This window comes from Sesamum indicum, linkage group LG13, assembly GCF_026168435.1.
Source record: "Sesamum indicum cultivar Baizhima isolate 11 linkage group LG13, ASM2616843v1, whole genome shotgun sequence".
NCBI lineage: Eukaryota > Viridiplantae > Streptophyta > Magnoliopsida > Lamiales > Pedaliaceae > Sesamum > Sesamum indicum.
The window spans coordinates 5,434,281-5,457,991 of record NC_142669.1 but is presented as its reverse complement, the minus strand read 5'-3'; the positions used below and the strand labels follow the sequence as shown (position 1 = coordinate 5,457,991).

Genomic DNA, 23,711 nt, shown 5'->3' with positions numbered 1-23,711 from the left:
ATCGCCCATATCCCTCAGTCTTATCTGAGTGAGTAATCTATGATACCTGCTCGGTCTCAAAGGTCTACCATATTTTCTTGACCTGTGTCAAACCCTGCATGACTTGTCTACACGAATATTCCAGATACAAGAAGTTTCAAACCTAGTTTGTACTCCATGTCGAATCTCATGGCTCCAAGCCATTCATCCAACACGATGTCCTACATCGCTTCTCCTTGTGTCTTTGGATCATATTCCAATTGATTAGTCAGACTCAGAAACCTGTACTTATTAGGTAACTAAGGTGTTCTAGTCATCCTTCAGGACGCTAAAATATAGAGAGTTAGTGGAAGAATTCGATTACAAATGATCTTTGCTACATTTGACTGAGGTGTCTCTCCACTTGATTCCTCAAGGAGCTACTCCTCATGTCAGTTATCCAACAAAATCCAATTTCCCTTAGTATAATAAATGAACCTGTACAAATCTAGTTTGCCTCCCACTAGTCCCTTAATGTATACAAGTCATCCCATATACAAAAGTACGTAGTGGTAGCAACCTTGCGATGCCACATGGGCCAAGGTAGTTTAGTGATAGAACACGAACCAAGTCCAACAAGGTTCGATCCCTCCCTTATTAGAGACGCCGTTCCATTATGGCACTCCAAAGAAGAATTCCGCTGAGTGAGAATTCCATTCTCATTAGATACTTCAAGAACTCCCACTAAATACATATTACCTCGATCAGTCGAAGGATTTAATTTTATAACCAGTTTGGTTCTATACTTCGAGTCTAATTCTCCGAACCTTCCAAAGGTCTTTAGACTTGTAAACCCCCTTCTAGCTCTGTATATTTAATGTCTCATAGATGTCTAATTGGATCCAACCAAATAGACCATTGGCAAGCACATTTTATCCTACAAAAAGTACTTCTCGGTCCTCATATTTCTCAGGAAGGACTTGCAAGTTTGTAAACTCAACTTGTCTATTTATAGACTCATTTGAATTCACCAACTTCCTTATCTGAACTAAAGAAATGTGACCTAACTTCGCATGCCAGATCTGTGAGTTTATCTTTTTTATCCATTTTACTATTTATTTTGAGCACTCATGATCTAAGTACGAGATAGTGTTGAAATAATTACGTAAACAACTTAGCCGACAAGAATGACCATTCTTTGTCAAATGAAATAAACATCATTGATCGAAATCATGTAATCCAAATTGTCCAACAATGAAAAAAACATAATTTGATCATACTAGGTCACATAATTATATCCTATCAATTTTATCCTAACATGATCACTAACAGCTAAGACTATCTAGTCCTTTAACCACAGTAGCAACAACCCTGCCATTGCTAAGTTTCAGGACTGTTTGTCTCAGCCTTCTACTCCTTTTCACCACCTGCAAACTATATGCGGATCGGAGCTTTACTGGTATCTAATACCCAAAAACTATAATATACTCATGTTAAGGTTTAATAACAAATTATACCTTGATTATAGAGAATGGACACTCTATCTTCTATTACCCCTTTTGATGGCAATTAATGGAAACATCTTTTGGAATTCATGACTGCTAAATTGGCTTCCTCTTCTTTTTACCCATGCCCAGCTGGGCAACAGGAGTGCTCTGAGCGCTTGCAATAGCTGATTCTATCTTACTCTTCTTCCTCCTCCAGCATCTGGCTCCTTTTCCTTTTGCTTCTGAGGTTGAAGCCTCCCTTACCAGTACTGATATCGCAGACTTTTTAGTCGTTTCCTTGTACTGGACCAACATATTTATCAACACATGAAGGTCTTTGTCAAGGCATTTCATGTTATAGCTCATAATAAATAGGTCAAAGGAGGGAGGAAGTGACTGAAGGATCACGTCAATGAACGTCTCTTTTTCAGGATCAGCCTTGAGGTCTTTGAGCTTCTCCATAAGAGATAGCATCTTAACCCCATGCTCCTATACAGAAGACCCTTCAATCATCTTGGCATCAAAAAATGCTTTTATGACAGCATATCTAATATGCCGGTCCGGAACCGCATAAACCTGCCTTATGCGAAGCATTATCGATTGGATATCATAATGCCTGTTGTACTGCTTCTGGATGTCATTGGTCATTGACCCAGTATGATACTGCAAACCTTCCAGTTGTCCTCATGCCATTTCTCGAACGTCAAACGTTCTTCGCATGTGGACGCTTCCAGCAAAATTGAGGAAGAGACCTAACTAGAACATAGGTCTGGTTCTCAAAATCTAGGACAATCTAAAATTTCGCAGCCAATCACTGTAGTTTGTTTTGTTAAATTTATTAGTCTCAAGAACTGCAGTGAGTGGATTCTTAGACATCTACATCAAATGTAAACAGAATTTTAGTAGATTATTGTAATATTATATATCAAGTTCAAGACTTGGTCTTCAGTCATTCACTCGTCCCACTATTTCTTCAAAAAGCCCACCACTCTCATGTGGAATTTTCGGAAACTATTTCCTAATGGGTTTGGAGACCACAAATGCATTTTTCCATGCCCCGCTTTTACGATTCACATGGAAAAAGGTTTTATGGGAGGTAACCTATACCATTCTCATCCAATGAGATCAACAAGTTATTTTGCCTCAACTCTTCACGTGATCCGGAGGACTCCAAGTGAATCATGCTACTTAGCATTAGGCCCGACCCATCAACCGAACGAATTTCTCAACTGTCGCCCCCCACGATTCGTGAAACAGGGAAACATGAGTGTATTCCTTTCGTTTACAACAATAGTGTAGCTTTCTTCCATTCCAAACATGCCACGACTGGTGAGACCACAACTGGGTGAAAGTAGCATCCACACCACATTGTTGTGGATGGAAGGCTAGGATTTAATCAACCATTTGAATTTTATCCATTATGGGCCTAATATTTAACTTGGACCATCCAAGTGAGAGTTAAGTTTGTAGTAACCAAGATCTCATCATCATAAGATTTTGCAATGCATCAGTTTTAATCATTGAGTAGAAGAAGATGCATACTAAACACATCATACTTTTAATATTAAAACATATACTACATGCAAAAACAAACCTAGCACGCCCCTGTTGGATGATCACAAGTCCAATCCTATGTGACTGATCGAGCCCGCAGTGAGTCTATGGTCAATCTAGGGTGTGACATAACTATTACAGAATAGTAACCCATTATCATTCTGATGGCCCTTCCTCTTTGTTCTTCTTCCGTCATGAGCTTCGTCCAACTGGGCTGGGCCTTTCTCTCCTTGGAAGCCTACATTTATTCAAAATAAATGAACCTCATAATACTAACTACACTCATTACAACTGAAATTGAAAATTTTAATCAAAAGTTGGGGGAGTACAAAAGGAGGGAGAAAGAAAGTCTTATTATTTCGAGGCTAAAAACGAAAAAAGAAATTAAAATAAAGTGCCACGCAGGCCTCACCCAACAAAAAATTAAACCATAGGACAATGGGATTTGTGATCATCCCCATTGGTTATCCAATAAATAATAACCAACACATTTATATTAAATATAAACATTTTAAACAACTAAATACAATCCTTGTAATTAACAATAGATATCCAATATCATATACCATGAACATGATTAAATGAAGAAAATAAAATATTAATAATACAATTAAAAAAATGGATATCAACCATGCATCCAATGTACAATTTTGTTTTGTTTGTTTGTTTGGAAACCATTTTCAAATTAATTCAAGGCACAATTTAATTTGAAAACAATCTAATCTAACGAAAATTAAAATTTGCCAAAATTAATAATTTCAGAAAAATTTTAGAAAACAAGAAAATCCAATTTTCCGAAAAAAAGGGCACAAAACGGCCCAGCCGTTAGGACATCAAATGGCCGTCTGATGCTGGCTACACGCACATGCGCCCCTTGCCTGCACGCCACGGGCCCGGCCGGTAGGGCAGCAACGGTTCTAGTGCTCTGTTTTTCAAATTATGTTTTTTTTAAGTTTTTGCAATTAAAAACTGAAATAAAATCATGTATTTAAAGAAAATCAAATTTTAAAAAATTGCATAAATATCCATAATTTAAGAGCAAAATTAATACACATTTTCTAAACATATAATCATGTTACAAAGCCATAAAACATGCTTTTCAAAAGCATATTAAGCACGTTGTTCACGCTCAACTCATAATAACATGTTAATCCTAAAGCCACAACACCGAACCGACCTCTGATACCACTGAAAGAATCGGTATGGCCCGAGAATTCGGTGGAAGCGTGAAATAAAAAAATTATTAATACGGTTCAAAGCGGTGTTCCCTTTGAGATTTCCGGGCGCTTGGTGTTTGTCAAAAGCATAATAATCAACATATAAACATGCTAGACTAGTGGCTAGAGGATGAAACAAAAAGCATGAAAACAAAAATGAAACTTTACCTTTTTGTTTGTATAGTTGAGCAGCAACGTGCATTATTCCCTTTACGTTCTCCCGTTCCATTCACTTTAGGATCCAAATTACAATCCCTCTAATTTTTCCACACCACACCAAGGAAGAGATATAGTTTTTTTTTCTATTGCTAGATAGAAAAAGAACAAGAAGAAAAACAACTCCACACTAACACTATTATTTAGTGCTTTTGGAATGTTTTATGTTCTAACTTAAATCCAATTCAATGTAGAACAAAATGGAAAATGTTTTTGGAGAGAAAAGAGAGCAAATTTCGTGGCTTAGATGTTGGTTTGTATATTACGTACAATTGAATTCAAAATTCAATAACTACCAAGTTTGTCTCCAAGGCAACCTATACACACATAAGCATATAACCTTCAACCAAGATGAAATAACCACTCCATTATATTTGTCATGGTGAGGAGTTTCAACTCCTTCTTAACTTGCTCCAACCTCCCTCAAATGGACTTGGAATTCAAGTATGGATCGGACTTGATTTAATCAAATTAAATTAAGCCCAACCAAAATCTACAGGAAAATAATTAATTAAATTAATTTTAGCCCAACTAAGTCTAAAAATTCATTTAATTCAATTAAATAAATCTAAGCCAAACTCTAATTAATTGATCCAATAAATTAATTAAGCCAAACTAAATAAATTAATACAATTAATTTAAAGGTGTTAAGCCAAAAATTAATTAATCTAATTAATTAATTCTTGAGCCTTCCATCAAATGAATTATTAAATAAATGATCCAATTATTTATATATTCTCCTTGAATTAATTTAATCAAATTAAATTCTCGAGTTAATTCCAAATTAATTCCAGGAATTCTATATGATTTGTGTGTGACTCTTTAGGTTCACCCTCAACTAGACTTGGGCATTGTGTCCAACACAAATAATTAATTAAATCTAATTTAATTAATTATTTCTTATTAACCATTAATCGAAAACGCCCGTCACTATGGGTGGCCGTCCATGGCACTAGAAACTAAGTGAATGTTGGCGTGAACATTTAGGCTCCCGAGTTCCATACAAGTATTGTCCTTCCGTCGACCATCTCCTGGCCTTAGTCTAGGCTATTAATTGGCGTCGGTTCCCATTCTGGACTAGGCAACTATGTTGAGTACTTGTGATGAGTTTACTCTATTGATCAATAAAGGAAACCATTTCGTATTCGATCAATTACTATGGCCATAGTCTAAACCATCTCAGAGCGCGCAAGAGATATATCTATCATATACTGACAGGGGACAGATTCCATCTTGAAATCCACCATCCTCAGTACATAATCCAACTACACTGGAAAAGGCTTATAATGACCACATCGAAGGCACAAGATCTCTCGCCAGATCCAAGATATAGGCATCATATACATGCAATTGCCATGATTTCTCAAGTCAAGGACTAATCGTGTACTATTGGAGCCGGGAATTCAAGTCATACCGACCAAGCCTCCAAGGCTTCTATATGACGATTCCTGCGAGTCAGTTCAATTTGTTAACAACCTTGTCAATTAATCCACTAAAATTGCATAGACATCCCATATCTGTTGGCTATGATACACGACACTAATCCAATGAATGGAATACTTAGTGCAAATCTCTACAGGACTCTCGATGCCCAGTCTCGAGGTCCTCGACTTGGAATATTTCAGGCCAACCCTGAAAAGTTGGTTTCATAGCTGCCATCCAATCCGCAGCCCAACCACGTGGATTATTCAATTGGTCTATGGGTATTTGTTGTAACGTTAAAACTTGGTTCAATGTAAATAGTAAGCACAACAAACACATGGTACCACAGATGAATACTTACTACATTTATCAAGAAAATATACAACAAACACATGGTACCACAGATGAATACTTACTACATTTATCAAGAAAATATGACATTCATAAAGATTGCTAAATGGTTCCTAAAATCATCAATCCAATTGGCTTTTTGGTCACCATTTCTAATATGATTGTCCACTCAATTTTCCTTGAAGGATATGGGTGAAGCTTCCTACATCCTCGCCATCATTTATATCATTTCACTTGATGCTATATAAGTGTTAAAATTGACCAAAATGCATAATTTAACACAATGGTTAATGTATATTAATATTTTCAGTAAATTATATTAGCATCCCTTGAGGTTAGGCCAGTTTACACAAATGCCCCTACATTTTGCAAAATTGCAAATAATGGAAAAAAATAATATTTTATGCAATAATATTTCACAATTTAGAAGTAAATGCAGAATGCAAATAATATTTTGACAAAAATTACCAGAATTATTGGATCTTGTGATATAAATACTGCTAATGCAGTTGTCTAATTAGATTAAAATTTTGATTAAAAACAATTAAAAGTAATTAGTTTAAAATCCTTTCATGTCACATCAATAATGTAAAAATGAAAGACATCATGATATGTATACTATACCATAATAAAAGAAAATTAATTTACCCATTAATTCATTTCTTCTTTTAAAACAAACTTGGGTTAGATTAATAATTTACCCCTTAAAATTCATTTCTTTCTTTCAACCCACTACTTCATATATCTCTCACCCATTCTCCATATTTTTTTCCACACACATGTTTATATATTTAATAAACCCATAATTACCACTATTTCTTCTCTCACAAACTTCTTTCTTTTTTTCGCTACTCACCGTACATTTATATCATTGCACTTGATGCTATATATGTATTAAAATTGACCAAAATGCATAATTTAACACAATGATTAATGTATATTACTATTTTGGGTAAATTATATTGGCACTCCTTGAGGTTAGGCCAGTTTACACAAATTCTCCTACCTTTTGTAAAATTACAGCTACAACCCCCAAGGGGTGTTAGTGTGTTCTGTAATACTTTTCATATGGTGTTTCTGTAAGTTTTACATTTGAATAGGAGTATAAATATAATTACAATTATATCCTCTTGACTTGTAGCTGTAATTTTGCAAAAAGAAGAGAATGTTTGTGTATTTTGACCTAATCTCAGAGGATGTCAATGTTATTTACCCTAAATTTTTATCGTAACTTTTTTTGTTTGTCCACACATCGCATGTGCGTGAACTGCTAGTTGTAATAAATAAAATAACCAAAATAAATAATACTAAAAACATAGAAATTCGTTAAAATTAAAAAAAATGTACAAATAATGCATGATTAATTTTATTAAATTAGAGTTTCTCATAAAAAATTCCAAAAGTAAGGGACTATGATTGATTAATTTTATATATTATATTTTACTTTCATTTCACTACAAAATCATCAAATGTCACTATAAAAAATCGCGGAATTTGAAACGGCTACATGGTTGTTAAAATACACACGGCCTCAACAATTTTGTATCGGATGGAACGTGCTAACGTTATTGATTGGGAATTAAAATGTATTTATTTTGTAATGGCAAGAACCATTACAGAAGCCGTAACAAGTTTTCATTTGCCTAAAACCGTTATAATTTATTGACCGATGCTGATTTGCTATGGTTTTTATAATCGCTAGTGTTTTTTATTTTTTTTTTTGTATTGGCTTTTTGGTTAAATAAGGATCTATTACAATGGTAGTGAGAAAACCCCCCGAAAATTATACAAGAAGATAGCATTAACAAGCCATAACATTAGAGACGGATTTTTGTAATGACCATTACAAAGTCCATTACAAAATAACGGCTTCATTTTCTAATGGCTAGTCTTCAAGGTTATATTAAGAGTTCCAAGTATATGTGCAAGTTGTTTTCATTTCATTCCATCTATTGTAGAAATTCTTATTAACCACACACTCTCAACACTCTAATTTTCGTGCATATAAACTTGATTAGCTTGTAGATTATTACTCAAATTTTGGAGTGTCAACTAGTACAGATCATCTCTTAAGTTGGTTGCCCGGTAACAACGGCTAATTTAAAACTTTATTGTGTTTAATTATATTAATTGTAGATTGCTTATTTTAGTTTTTTTTTTCGGTAATGTAAATTTCATTAAGTAAAAGGTATAATCGTATAGTACAACAATGTTCAAAGTGAGAGTTCTCCCTCGAAAAGCCAAGGGATACGCCATCTTCTATAAAGCGCACAAGAACTAACAGAGGGAGGTAATGTAACACTAACTATCCTCTGCCGAACATCCTCTAAAATAAAAAACGCTAGCGAGTCAGCCGTCCAATCCATCGGCTCAAATCGTCGTTGGTTGCATTCTCGCCATATATGATAGACACAAGAAGCCTGCAATACCTGATATGCCGCGTTTATGAGGTGTTTCCCTCTCCATTTTATTGTTGCCCAAGTAATATCTCTTAGCCAATTATGATTCGGCCAACGAAAACATACATACCATTTAAGATTATTAAGCATCATTGAGAAAACCGACACCGAAAGAACAAATGATTATGTGTTTCGCCACTCCTTCACACAATATACAGGCATCTATGTGGGAGAACCATTGTTTATCGGCCGTGGAAAGTTTCTCCTGGATGTCAAGCCATAGTATGAAGTTATGTCTCGAAATCTTGAAGGAACCCAAAAGTAGTGAGGGCTAGCCTACCTTGGGTCCTGATGGGCCCAGATATCGAGTAGACTCTACAATACGTAGACCATCCTTATAATGCCATAAAATGGGATCATTCCCTTGATAGATTGTGGGTAGCGCCTGTAGTATTTTCAAATACTCAATGTAACGTGGATTGATAGGCCAGTGCCATTGCCCATCCTGAATAATGTGACTGAGTTTCTCCAAAATGGAAATCGGTGAATTAAAGGGCCAAGCTCATGCCACGGATCCTGCCAAAGATATACCGAAGACCCATCTCCAAACTGATATTCCACCGTCGGCCTTAATAAGGAGCGTAGTCGAAGGAGCTTCCTCTATCCCCACGAACCCCCATGGTCTAATACTGTCCAAATGGATGTCTCTCGTAATCATCCCTGGTAAAGCCATTCCAAACAAATGGATGTCTTATCACACCGTATCACATCACAAAGCTTTTTGCAAAAATTAATGGGCGGTTTAAGGTAGCAATGTCACATAAGCCCTGACCTCCTTCCTCAATCGGCCTACATACATCCTGCCACGCTACCTTGGCATAACCACTGGTCATCGTACCTTTCCACAAAAAGGCTCTCAGTCGCTTCTCAAACATCTTAACCTCATTCTAAATGAGTAAGACATTTACAGACTAAACACATTGGAACTCAATCCAACTCTCACTGATCTTAGGCTCATTTTATCAAATCATACCTAGTATGATCCTTTGATATGCCGAATATTCCAGTTATTGAAGTCTTAAACCTAGTTTGAACTTCATAGTGAATCCTTAGGCTCCAAAATTCTGGTTCTAACAGATGTCCCACATCGCTCCTCCTTATGTCCTATTGGATTGTAATCCAATTTCTTAGACAAACAAGGAATGGCAATGATCAGTCAGAGATAGTATTACGAATGATTTTTTTATAAGTCTTATAAAAACCTACTCTCACTATTTCCTTGAAGTGTATGGGATATCCCATTAACTCAAGTTCTTTGTAGGACGACAGTTTCATCATACAATAAGGGCCAACTTATTTTCGTGAAACACCAATCAAATAATCTCCAATTTCTTCCTTACCAGAGACCTGTCAACCGTGGTGCTTTCAAGAAGAACTTCACCTAGTGAGAGTAACATTCTCATTCTTGATATTTAAGAACAACCACTAAATGCATACCCTCTCGATCCAATCTAAAGGCAATCAATATGGTTCACCACTCTGAGTCTAATTCATTGAACCTGATCAAATAGAAATAGATTTGTGAACCCCATACAAATTTTGTGTATTTTCGTGACTTACAGATGTCCACATTAGATCCAATCCAACATCTAATTGGTTAGCTCATTTTGTCCCATGAAAGAGCTTTTGCAGTCTTTCTCCTTCTCAGAAAAGGTTTTCAAAGCTAATGGATCCAAGTCGCCTATTTCTAGTACTCTTTGAATCCAGCACTCTTTCTTATGCTCCACTAGAAGAGATTGTCCAGCCAGAACTGTAAGTCTCGCTTTTGATTATCATTAATTCTTTATTTGAGTATGCATAATTCAATTATGAGATAGTATTTTATATTTCACCCAGCAGACATGAATCCCATTAATGTCAAATAAAAGACTTTATTGATCAAAACATGTATCAAATTGTCAAACAATAATTGAAAATACTATTTCGATGATTCTAGGTTACAGAAACACTATCCTAACATGAGTACCACTAAGACTAACTGAGTCCTTAGTCTTTGCAGCAATACCTGCTATCGTTAAATCTTATGACCTTCTTGTTTCGGCTTTTCTACTCCTCATCACCACCTAAAAACCATCCGCAGATTATGATTCATTGGTAACCAATACCAAGAGTAGAATGGTAATTATGTTAATACTCAATCAAAGATTTTACATTCATTGGAGAGGAGCTTAGAACTCTCTCTTCCAATGGCCCTTCTTTGGGCAATAAGTGCAAACATCATTCGGAATCCTTGACTAACATGTTAGAAATGGTGACCAGAAAGCCAATTGGATTGGCGGTTTTGGAAACCATTTAGCAATCTTTATGAATGTGATATTATCTTGATGAATGTATTAAGCATTCATTTGTGGCACCGTGTGTTTGTTGTGCTTACTATTTACGTTGAATGGTATTTAACACCTACAATATCTGTTACGGCAAATCCTTTCTTTATACTTTATTTAGCTTAAATGAATTTTTCATCCTGTATCTTTTGCATTATGACGATTTAGTCATTTATTTTTCCAGTATACCAAATATGTCATGTAAACTTGTAAATTTTTTCAATTCTGGTCTTTCAATCACCAAAGTTTGTAAATGTTTCCGGAGAAAAACATATTCCTCACACATGCTTCTTCTTTAATTTGGACTTTGGCTCCCATATGGACCAAAATTGAAAAACCCTTGAAAGCGATAGAACCTATTTTGCAAATCTAGTAACACAGAGAACTAAAATGCCAAATTTTAAAAAATATAAATTGACCATTGGGATTATTTTCTTATCCAAATTGCAACATCTCTAAATTTTCTTATTCTTGACCCTTGCAAAACTTTGGACAAAATGCATAAAACCCCCCGTGTTGTAAAAAGTCTGCAAGAAAAACCCCCCTAGTTTCAAAATAGGCTAAAAGCTCCCATGTGTTTTGTAAAGCTCAGCTCAATCGCTCCCTCTCCGTTAAATCCAACTAACGATGTTATTTTTTTAGAAAATGACCGTGATACCCTTACTTAATATATATTATTTTCTATTTTAATGACCGTTGGATATTTGTTGTTCAAATATTGATCGTTAGATCTAATCAATTAATCTCAATCGTTAGATTTTAAAAAAATAAAAGGTCTAGATTCAACACATTACTAAACTTATATTATATATAAATAATTTTAAATTTTTAAAAATATATTATTATTATATATTAAAAAAAAATAACTACCTCACCCACCCCTTTACCCCCCTGCTGCGCCCCCACTCCCACCCACTTAACCCCGGCTTCCCCCCAAAAATCTCATCGCCGGCGACGAGATTTTGTTAAAATCATCATATCTCCATAAATATTTTATCAAATTGAGTGAGGTTGGTCTCGTTAGAATCGCCTTGAAGAGACGATTATGATGGTAGTGGTCTTAGATCAAGGTTCGACGAGACAGAGATGAATCAACGGCAAACATGTTCGGCAATCGTTACTTGAGCCCACTCTTTACAATTGACGAAAACTCAAATTAAAGATATGAAAATATTCGTCTTGAAGAGAGGATTCTAATGGCACCATTGGCTGTCGTAAATTCGTCCGCACAGCGCTGAAAACTTAGAAACAAGTTTCCGGCGAAAAAGGGGCGAAATAGCAGATTTTCTTTTTTTCCAATTTTTTAATTAATTTTAATTATATTAACTAAAATATATTTTAGTTAATTATGAATATTTTAAAAAATTATAATAATTAAATATTTTTGGCTAATTAATAATAATTATTGTAGTTAAATATATATTTTAATTAATTAAAATTAATTTTAGCTTTAATAAGTAACAATTACAAAATTATTAGAATTTAAATATAAAATAATTTAATATTAAATAAATTAAATATAATTTAATATTTTAATTTAAATTTAATATAGCAATTTAATACTTATTTTTAGGGTTTGAAATGCCAAAAGGAAAGACAGAAAATAAGCCAAAAAGCCCTTTGTATATTATATAGACCCAAAGAGGGGTATTTTAGTCTAAATTATCGTTAAATATGACCTAAATCGCAGAAAATAACTACCAAACGCAGCAGATACACGTTTCCTCCACTTCCCCTTAGTTGCTAACAGAATGGAGGTTTTTAACGTATTCTGAAAATAGGGGGGTATTTTTTGCATACTTTTTAAAACACAGGGGGATTTCATGCATTTTGTCCCAGAATATTAGTTTACATTTGCATTATGACTATTTTCTTTCTTTGCAGTGTTTTGGTCCACAGTTGTGGTGTGCACGGCAGACACTATTATGCATTCATAAGCCCAACTCTATCCAACCAGTGGTATTGAATTAGTTATGGAATTTAATCCATAAAAAATTGCATATCTATATTTATAAATGTTCTTTAGCTTTGTATTGTTTAGAAGCTTAAACTTAACTAGCTTCATTTGATACACTATGTGTGATTTTGGTACACTATTAATTTTTTTATGAAATAAATTTAATAGAATTAAGGCTTGGCATGTAAATTGCAAACTTTGGAGTTATGGAATGCAATATGGTGATTTCGAAAACAATGGTTTCAGGTATAAATTCCATGATGAACGAGTGACAAAAGTAGACATAATAAAGGCTTTAGACGAGCTTTCTGGAGGTGAAGAAGAAGTAAGTTCTCCTTTCATTTTTCATGCTTTTGTTAAAACTTGTTGATACTTTCTTACCTTTTCATTTATGTCTTGACAGCATGTAATGACGAAAAATGCATATAATGCCCCCCTCAAGTTTACGAGGCAGTCTAATGCCTATATGCTGGTGTACATACGTGAAAGTGACAAGGATAAAATACTGTGCGACATTGATGACATAGATATTTCTCAACATCTTAAGGTTTGATAAAAAATCAGCTTAGGTCATTTTTGCTTTTATAAAAGAAACTTAGAGGGTGTTTGGCTAATTTTAATTGAAACATCTTAAGCTTCTAGATCTTGTAAGATATTTTAAGATTTTATAGATATTTATTCTTACTTTAAAAATAAGTTCTTAAATTATTTGGATAAATATGATGCTTGAGCTTGTACGACATTAGAGTGTTAGACGTAATAAGCTTTTGGATTAATTATATTTTGTCATCCGTACTATGACCATTTTTACACATTGGCATCTAAACTTTTTTTGTGTCAACTTACTATCTTAATTTTACAAAATTTTACAATTTGCCATTTGTAACTATTTCTCAATCAAGTTTTTTTATCGAAAAAACATCACATATATGTGCAACATGCAATGTTCTCTAGGCCTAAAATCAATAAAAAGATGATCATATATGGCAAAGAACTAATTTCGCAAAGTTGATATGGTAAGGTGACACAAAAAGAAAATTTCAATAGCGAAGTGTAAAAAAATGGGCGTAGTTCGGATAGCAAAATATAATTTACCCTAAGCTTTTTATAATGTAATAATAACCAAAAAAATTCATCAAACTCTTAGAATTTAAAATTATACAAATAGATAATTTTGTTTTGGGGGGATATAACTTATATGAAGGTTAAAACTGAAATACTAACAAAATTGTGAGTGTGTTTTAGTTTTTTGGACATTATTTGAAGAACTTATAAGATATTTTAAAAACAAGATAGGTGAGGTTAACCTTTTCTTAAAGAGCTTATAAGATCCAAAACATCTTACTTAGGATCTCATGAGCTCTTAAAAATAAAATTACTAAATGGTTCTCAAGAGCTTATAGGGTTCTAAACATCTTATAAAATGATCTGATCATGTGCTTATAAGCTTAGCGAAACATCTTGTTATTCTTTTTCTATATATTTCGCATTAGTAAAATTTTTTGTTCGTGTAGCAAAGGTTGAAGAGGGAGCAAAAAGAGAAAGAACTAAAGAAGAAAAAAAAAAGCAGAAGCTGATATGTACATCATTGTAAAGGTAAATTATATTGACAATTCTTCTATATAGTAACAGTTTTACTATTTCATTGTCTTCATTTTAGGCAGATTTTTAATTAGAGAACGATGGTGATGTCTTTAGGTTGTGACTGATGAAGATTTTGCAAGGCAGATTGGAAAGGATATATGTTTTGATTTAGTGGATCATGCCAAAGTTAGAAGTTTTTGTGTTCAGAAGCTTATGCCATTTTACACTTTTAAGCTATATAAGTATTTCCAATTGATTGAAGTTAGATTCTCATAATCTTAACAGTTATTGTGTCCTTTTATAAAGATTGAACTTTCTATTACAATTCATGTTGTAGTTTTTATTCCATAGCATACATACACACCTTAATTATAAGATTACGTGATTAATTTCATCTAAGGAAGGATTTTATACACATGTCGTGTATAAAATGTAATAGAATTTGTAACTAACAACTGCACTAGAAAATTTAATCTCCCCCTATGTCAGAGAACAACCAATAATAAAAATCAACCTTATTAGTTCACTAGCTATCAATTGGAACTTTTCTTATTGTAAAATCTGCTTGTTTAGGTATGTAATTGTATTTTTTTCCCCTCTGCATATGATTAGCCTGTGTCCAATATCATTTACTCTTACGGGAGTACACTTTTGTTCTTCTTGTGAAGCATGTTCTTTTTTAGTAATTTTAACCATTTAACGTTTTAGTTGTTGTTGTTGTTATTCTTGTGTTACTTGTATTGTATCGGGAAAATAGCATGTTTCGTCCAATATGTTAGTAATTTTAACCATTTAGCATTCTACTATTCCTTAAATATCCATAATGTAATTAAAGTTGTAGTTCTTTTGACTCTTTTGTCACTTGTACTATGTTGGAATAATATTTTTAGTATCGTAATTTAGGGTGATTTTATTTTTTGTCCCGTTGGTTATGGAATTCTCACATTTGTCCCTGTAACTTATGAAAAGTAATACTTTTGGTCTCATTACACCTTTCTGTTAAATATTTTAACGAAAATACTTGGTCGTTGGGCCTTTACACTTTTGGTACCTTGGTTACATGACTCTTACTTTAGTCGGAACGTAAAAAGACAACACTTTTGTTTCCATGCACTAAACTATCACGTAGTTTTTTTTGTTAATATCTAATGGAAAGGTGTCATGAGACTAAAAGTGCCAAGTTTTGAAAGTTGGCAACCAAAAGTGATAGTCCTATAACCAATGTGACCAAAAGTGGACGGCTTTATTTTATGGGAAGAAAAATGTTATTTTTCGATACTTGTACTATGTTCGTATTAGCTAAAATTGAAGATGATTGACAGGAAAAGACTGCCAGAGAATTTCTTGCACCAGTGTACTTCCAGCATTTTTGGCTATAGGGAAAGCGCCGAAATAAAACTCATCATCGTAATCGGCCATTGACACTCCTAGAGGAGTCCTACACCGTAAACATCTTATGCTTCTTAATTATTATTTTTTATCGCTTTTGCCACATCATTATGCGGTTTTTCCTGGTTGTGTTTACATTGGATTTTCTACTCCTGTTTATTTAGTTTCACATATATATTTTGACGTGTATAAAATATTTCCCTTAGATAAAATTATAACATAATCTTTATACACGTGATCTGTATGTGTAAAACAAAATAGAAGATGCAACAAGAATTATAATAGAAAATGCAGTTCGAGTTGTGTTGGATAATATATAGCATTGACTTCTTGTTTCTATTTTTGTTTCGGTAATTGTAAGGGTATGAGTTCGAAAAAATTTTAAGATTCAAGCTCAAGTTCGGGCTCGACATAACTTGAAAAGGAAAAACTAAGTTCGAACTCAAGGTTATTCATTAAGAAAATTTAAAATTTTGATTGGGAAGATAACATTAAAACATTTATGTATTTAAGGATATTTATTAAACATATTACACACAAAAAAAGAAAGATTTACCTTATGTTTAATCATAAAAATATTTTTATATATATACATTTTTTTTAATCAAAACTAGTTAATAAATTATGAAAGTATAATGACAATTAATATGAAATTGAATGTATAATAATATTTAAATATTTATACTGATCGATTATTACAAAATATAAAATTTTAAAAACTTCTTACTTATGCTAATTCTACAAAATGGATTAGTTTAGTTAGCAAAGATGTGTAAAGATACAAATTAAATTATGTAAATATTTAAACATAACTTGCTAATTTACATATTTCATTAATAAAGTATAAAACATACAAAAATATTCAGTATTTCTTGGAATTTTTCATCACTATAACGAAGATTATCTTATAAACGTTTTTTGTTCTGAATTAATTATATAACAAAATTTTTTAATAATATATATATATGTAATTGAAAAGAAAATTTTCTAAAAATAAAACCAAACTGATTATGAAATAATTAAGATACTGCTATAGCAATTTAAATTATTATTTTGATAATTATGTAAAATAAAATAGAAGAACAAGTAGTATTATATCTCAATGTATAACAACATAAAAAATACTAAATCATTTATTAATCATTACTTTAGTAAATACATAAGTTAAACTATCATATTATTTTATAGAATTCCAAAAATAAGATATTCGTTGAACACAGTTCTAATATATTTTACATTATAGTATTAAATATGTATTTATTTAGGGATAATTAGGATGCCTTTTCTTTAAATTTGGTATAAATTATACATAGATTCCATGTGATTTGAAAAATTACATCAAGTACTTCTGATTTTATTTTCATATAACAAATAGTTCTCCCCGTTAGTGAGCATTCACCAAATGTGCTGATATTAGCAAAAAAAAATTGAATGAAACTTCATATTTACGTTTGATTGACTTATTACTGATTTATTATAGGTCAAATATTTTTTTTCTATTTGAACTACTCTTATACATCTTCACGCACGTTAATGCGAGCAGATATATCTTCACCCTTATAAGGTGTTATGCAAGGAAAAGTTTGTTTGACCTGCAATAAGTAGTAAGTCATTCGCGGGTAAATATAGTTTTCCATTCCAATATCTTTTACTAATATATAAGAAAATTCTATGAATTTTGACTAGTAGAGGAATTAAGTTGTTGGATGAAAATAAAAGATATTATTACTAAATATAATTTTTCAAACTACAGACAATATATATATAATTACGTCAAATTTCAATGAAGTGTAAAACTAAAAATATATAAGTATTAAATAAAAGAGAAAACTTGCAGATAGAAATATATGTGGAAGGCGTGATTAGAGTTTGTTGATTGGCTCTACTTTTGATCTTGATCAGCACCGTTTCCACTTTGGAGTTACTTACATGGGTACTAAATTGGAGACACTTGACATTTTGAATGTTGCCCTCATTTCAGATTGTTATATGATTGTATATGATTGTAGGTCAGCCATTTAAAGAGGTTATCAAGTAAGAATTCCAATGATGAGTTGCAGTCGTTTTTAGAAGTAGAGTGTACACAGGTAATTCCAAATGTATGCAGTAAATGAGCTTTGAAGGCCTTTCTTTACATAATTGGTCTTATTAAATTTTAGTACTATGATTAAGGATTTGTGCATCGGCCCTCTCCCTGATAAAGAAAGTGATGACATTTTACTGCTCTTTAAGCTTTATGAGAGTGAGAAAGGGGAGTTAAGGTATTTTTCTTGTTCCCTTATTTCGCATGAGGTTCTATGTGGAGTAAATATCTATAGAAAGGACATACACGAGTAATTTCCTGAAGAGTAAAGATAAAAGAATGGTATTGGCCTTTAATCTATTCTCATTTCATACCAGATATGCTGGAAGACTTTTTGTCAAGAGCTATGACAAGCCATCAGATATTCTAGAGAAGTTAAATCAACTTGCAGGCTATGCTCCTGATGATGAGATAGAACTCTTTGAGGTTTGTTCCAATATATGAATGGAAGAGATAGTATTTGCTTATTTCTACATCATAGTAACAATCCTAATAGATTGTTGTTAGCTGCAACTTAAAATGAAACCCACATGCAACTGTTTTCATTAAATGGAGCTATTATTACATCTATCAAATGTCATGGAGATGAACATAACTCATGTTAGATGCAATTTCTTTACAAGGACTTAAAAATTGCTATGCATATGAAATATAATGCACATATTCATTTTAAATGGTGAAGATATCTTTCATAAAATGCATATATACAGTTTAAATGTTGAAAATATCTTTTACAAAATGCCCAAATATTTTTTAAATGGTGATGATATCTTGTGTTTTTTCCTTCTCAGGAGATAAAGTTTGAGCCCACAGTCATGTGTGCATAAATTGACACGGGACTTACATTTACATTTAACCAGGTATATGAAAATCACAAGTATCTTGTCAGGACAAAGATTGTATTTTGATAACTTTCCGGTTTCTTTTATTGCAGCTAGAGGATGGGGACATTGTCTGGTATCAAAAGTCACTGTCTGCTCAAACAAGGAAGCTATTTCGTTGCCCGGATATTCCATCATTCCTCGAATACCAGCATATCCTTCAAGTACATTTTCATAAATATTGTGGTCATATTACTTAGTAAAATTTATTTGTATGTATTTGCATCTTAGGTAGAATCACTATATTGTAGTTACAAGATATATGCTTCACATGTCATATTTCTTTCTTATGTTGATCGTGTTGTTGGATTGTGGGAATATCTTTTCCTAAAGTATCAAACATAATCCATATTGGTCTAACTTGGATTTTTTGGGCATATAATTCATTTCAATATTGCCGCTTTCACAACTAGCAGTCCTTCATATTTGAGCTTTTCTTTAATGTAAATACGTCAAGCTCACTTCTGTCTTCCTCTCTCCCCGATGTAGATGCGGAAGCGCATTTATGTGAAAACTCACTTTATACGTTCCTTCACCTGGACCTAGGTGCAGATGAGCATGCACATGCGTACTTCCTTCTAACCTTCAACTTTTAGTTATTTTTAATGAGAGTATATCTCCACTAGATGTTGTCCTTGTTATTCTTTCAAATGCTTCCTTCTCACTCAAATTCTCTTCTATAGGTTCCCTTTGTATTGTAACATCAATAGTTATTTATAATTTTAGACTTCATAGAGTAGCTTTGCATTTGAATGAAAACCATATCTCTAGCTCTCTCGAGTTTACGCTTATCCAATATCTCGTGCCTAGAAAATGAATCGTTATGTGTTTACTTGAATTTTATACTTAAAAATAGCAATAAGAGGGTTAACGTAGATGAGACTCGTATTTGCCACATTGGAGCTTGCTATTGCAAACACCCTATGCTGCAAATCTCTTAAGATGAACAACCCATTTATTGCACTGCCATATTAGACATTTGCGTTCTTGCTTGTTCTCGAACTTATCGTTTATTTTTCTATGCATGTTTCTCCTCCTTGAGATAGTCCCTTATATCACATACTCAATTATGTGCTACATATTGACTATTGTATAAGCTAACTAAAGATAGCGTAGTTAAATTACTTTTCTAGCCCATATTATTTGTTCCATATGATGTTGTTGGATTTTTTGGCCCATGGCCCACCCCATCCCCCCCACTTGGATGGCAGCCCACTTGCTGCCTGGCCCATTACCCTACCCAATCCACAAACCCTACCCTTCTTCTACTTAACCCTATTCTTCCACTATTCAGTCGATGCCTCTTCCTCTCCCTCCTTTCTATCTCTGGTTTTGTTTTTCTCAAGTTTCCAATGCTCTTGGAACTCTCTCATCATCTCACCTCTTTCTATCTCTATGCTTTGTGTTCTGTCTATATAAATATATATATATATATATATATATATATATATTGGTCTTCTATGGTTTTAAAGAGATAGAACAACAACAAAACTAAAACCCCTTTTCGTGAAATACTTTGTGAGAATATTTTCTGAGTGTGAAAGAAACTTCTTATTGGAATTTTGAGTGATTCTAAATGAAGCCTTAGTGGTATCTTTATGGATCTTTGTGTCTTGGTGGCTTTGTGGGTTTTTCGCAACCATGAGGGTTGCCGGCCGATGGTGGCGCTTGGGTATTCGATTGCTAGATCTGGCTCCTGTGCCGATTACTTTACTACTTTCCGTATTGCTATTTTTTTGTTATTCGTTCTTTATTCATTGATCTGAAATTATTGTGTAAGGGTTTTCAAATCCACCATTATCTCTGCAGTTGTTGTTTCATTCGGGTTCATCACTTTGTTGAGATATTTCCAACATATCTCATCATAATATCTTCCAGGAATCTTTGACATTCCTAACTCTTTCTATTTCTCCCTCTGTTGCTCCTTGTTTCTTGTTATTTTAGTGTGATGCCTACGTTTGTGTGATTTATTGCTCTTTGACTTCTCTTTTATTTTCTCTTTGCATTTCTCCTCCTTGAAATGGTCCCTTTTATCACATAGTTGATGTTCTGCCTCATATTGACTATTGTATACGTTAATTACCTGAAAAAAGCATAATTAATTACATTCCAAGCCCTTATTATTTATTTGACTACAAAAGGTTTTACCTATTAAAGTATTTTGGTATTTGATGCTATTATTTGCTTAAAAAATATACAAAATATAAAATTTGTACATTCTCACCTCCGAGAAACAATGAATCATATCAGAGTATAATATTATCGAGTGATCTCATCATATTATCTTCTACGGTTCTTTAAAAGTTTTGCTTTTTCTCTTGCACCTGGTCTTGATTCCCATTATCTTAGTGTGCATGTGCGTGTGCATACCTGGACACTATTAGTTATTCAATGTACCCTATTTATAACATCTATTTCTTTTCAGTGACCCCAAAATAATGGTTCTAAGTCTAAAAGTATTCTTTTTCCCCGCAACTACCTTCTTGTTAAAGCAATGATGTGATGCTTCTAACTTTCATCTAATATATCCTGACTTTTTAGGTTATCCACTTTTTAGCCTGAAAAGGTTGAATTTTGTTTACAACTGTGAGTTCAATACAAGACAGACTTTTAATTCTAGAGTGTAATTTCCTATGTGATGATTGGTAATATTAATCCACTTAATGCTGCTATTCAAATTTCACTAATTGTGAAGGTCAAAGCTTGATTCATATGATAAAGTTGTTAAGAGAGTAGCGAACAAATTTGGAGTCGATGATCCGTCCAAACTACGACTTACATCACACAATATCTACTCTCAGCGACCAAAAGCCCGTCCTATAAGATTTCGAGGAGTACAAAACTTGTTAGAGATGTTGCAGCATTACGACCAAGTATGCATTCATACAACTCTAAGTCGGGGTTCATTTGATGAGGGTGTGAAAGTAACAAAGTGCGTACATATGCAAGACTTGCAAATTTATTATATATTTAGCAAACATTAAAAATCTTATTTGTTTACGATATACAGCTGGAAACTCACAGTATTAGGCGTCCAAAAGAAAGCACTATTGGTGATGTGCTTGAGCATCTCGAGGAGAAGGTAATATAGCTGACAAGTTATTACCGGGAGTGTGCGTGCGTATGTTCCTAGAATTCTAAGATTTGTCACATAACATAGCGTTATATGATTTTTTAACTATTCCAATGTTTACGTTAAACAGGTGAAACTTTCTCGTCCACATGCAGAGCTCAGGTTGTTGGAAGTATTATCGCACAAGATCTATAAGCTCCTGAATTGTTGCATCTTCTTTTTGTTGCATTCATTAGTTTCGTAATATTAATATCAAAATAATATTTTTGTAAACTTTTGCATAATAATCCAACTTATATACTTAAATTCAATTTATTTTACGCTGAAAAATCTTGTATGGATTGACTACACACAAATTGCACGTGTCGGAGATATGCACTCTGACTTGGAAGTTGAGTCTCAGTACTTGCTAGGTTTTTGTATTTAGCCCATGTGGTCTTCACATAGTAAATTGTATATTGTGTTTCCAAATGGATGTCAGAAATTCCTTATGTCTAGCCTTCTATGCTTATTTTTTTAAGTTGTTGAGACTCGAAGTTCCCACAGATATATCCTAATAGTGATAAGATCGCAGCAATAAATGACAATCTTTGGACTTTACGAGCAGAGGAGTTCTGTTTCTGTTTCTATACATATGTGTGTCTATGTATATAAATGCTTGCATTTTTCAGGTGATACACATAACAAAAAATATCTTGCTATTTGCTTTCAATGTTAGTACCGTGTCTTTGATAGGCTACGAAATTTTTTCCTTTAAAATTGGCTTCCGCATATGTTCATCTTTAATATCAACAATTTCTCCACCTTTATAATTTCTCATTGCAGATTCCAGAGGAAGAGAAATTTCGTTGCCCAAGTAAATGTTTGATTCATGTGTGTCGCCTCATGCATGAGGATGCTCAAAACCAGACGGTAGTATTTTCAGTTCGTTACTTCATAGTTTTCGTCAGATATTTGTACTCGTTCTACTTCTCTAATTCAACTGCAACTGCATTATCTCTTTCATTTTCTTACTTTTAATTCTTATATATTCATTTTGCTTCTGGCAGCGAATTAATAATCTTGGTGAGCCATTTTTATTGGTGAAACTTTGTCTCATATCAAGGTTCGTGTGCAGAACAAGTTGCAAGTACGAGATGAGGAATTTTCGAAGGTATTCCAGCCCGAGCCTAATTGTTACAATCACTTTAAATTAAAATGATGTTATGATGCTTATGTGGTTAGGCTTGCTACAACTTCTACTTTCTCCATGAATCTTCTCGATTTTATGCAGTGGAGATTTTCTTTTGTGTCGCATAGTCGAGCAGAATACTTGGAGGACTCAGGTACTTTGTTCGACCATTTCCAGGTCTCACTCACTCTCTCACACAGACACACTCTGTAACAATATTTATATGCAGATGCGCTTAAATTTCATAATATGTTTTGACTCTACAGAGAAGTAGTATTTGTGTTTCTTGGGAGCAATATCTTTGACTGGAACACGTTAACAATACCCCTAGAAGGCTCCTGCAGCAAATCAGGTAATCTATACGTTGTTTTATTTTAATTTTTTTTAATAAATTTGATTTTGTCGCTTGATGTTGATAATCTTGCTGAAAGTTTTGCATAAAACCTAACATTATGTTTGGTGTCATTTTTAACTTATTTTGAGGTGTCTTGTGGAGATAGAGATAGTGTGTATGTTTGGATTTATTTTTGGAGATAATATAAAATAAGTATGGTATGTTTGGTGTTGTTTAGTAGGACACAAAAA

General features: G+C 33.2%; 1 pseudogene; it reads left to right on the top strand.

Annotated features, from left to right (window-relative positions):
• Positions 1–12,849: 12,849 nt before the first annotated feature.
• On the top strand, positions 12,850–22,199 carry LOC110013289 (ubiquitin C-terminal hydrolase 13-like; annotated as a pseudogene).
• The last annotated feature ends 1,512 nt before the right edge of the window (positions 22,200–23,711 follow it).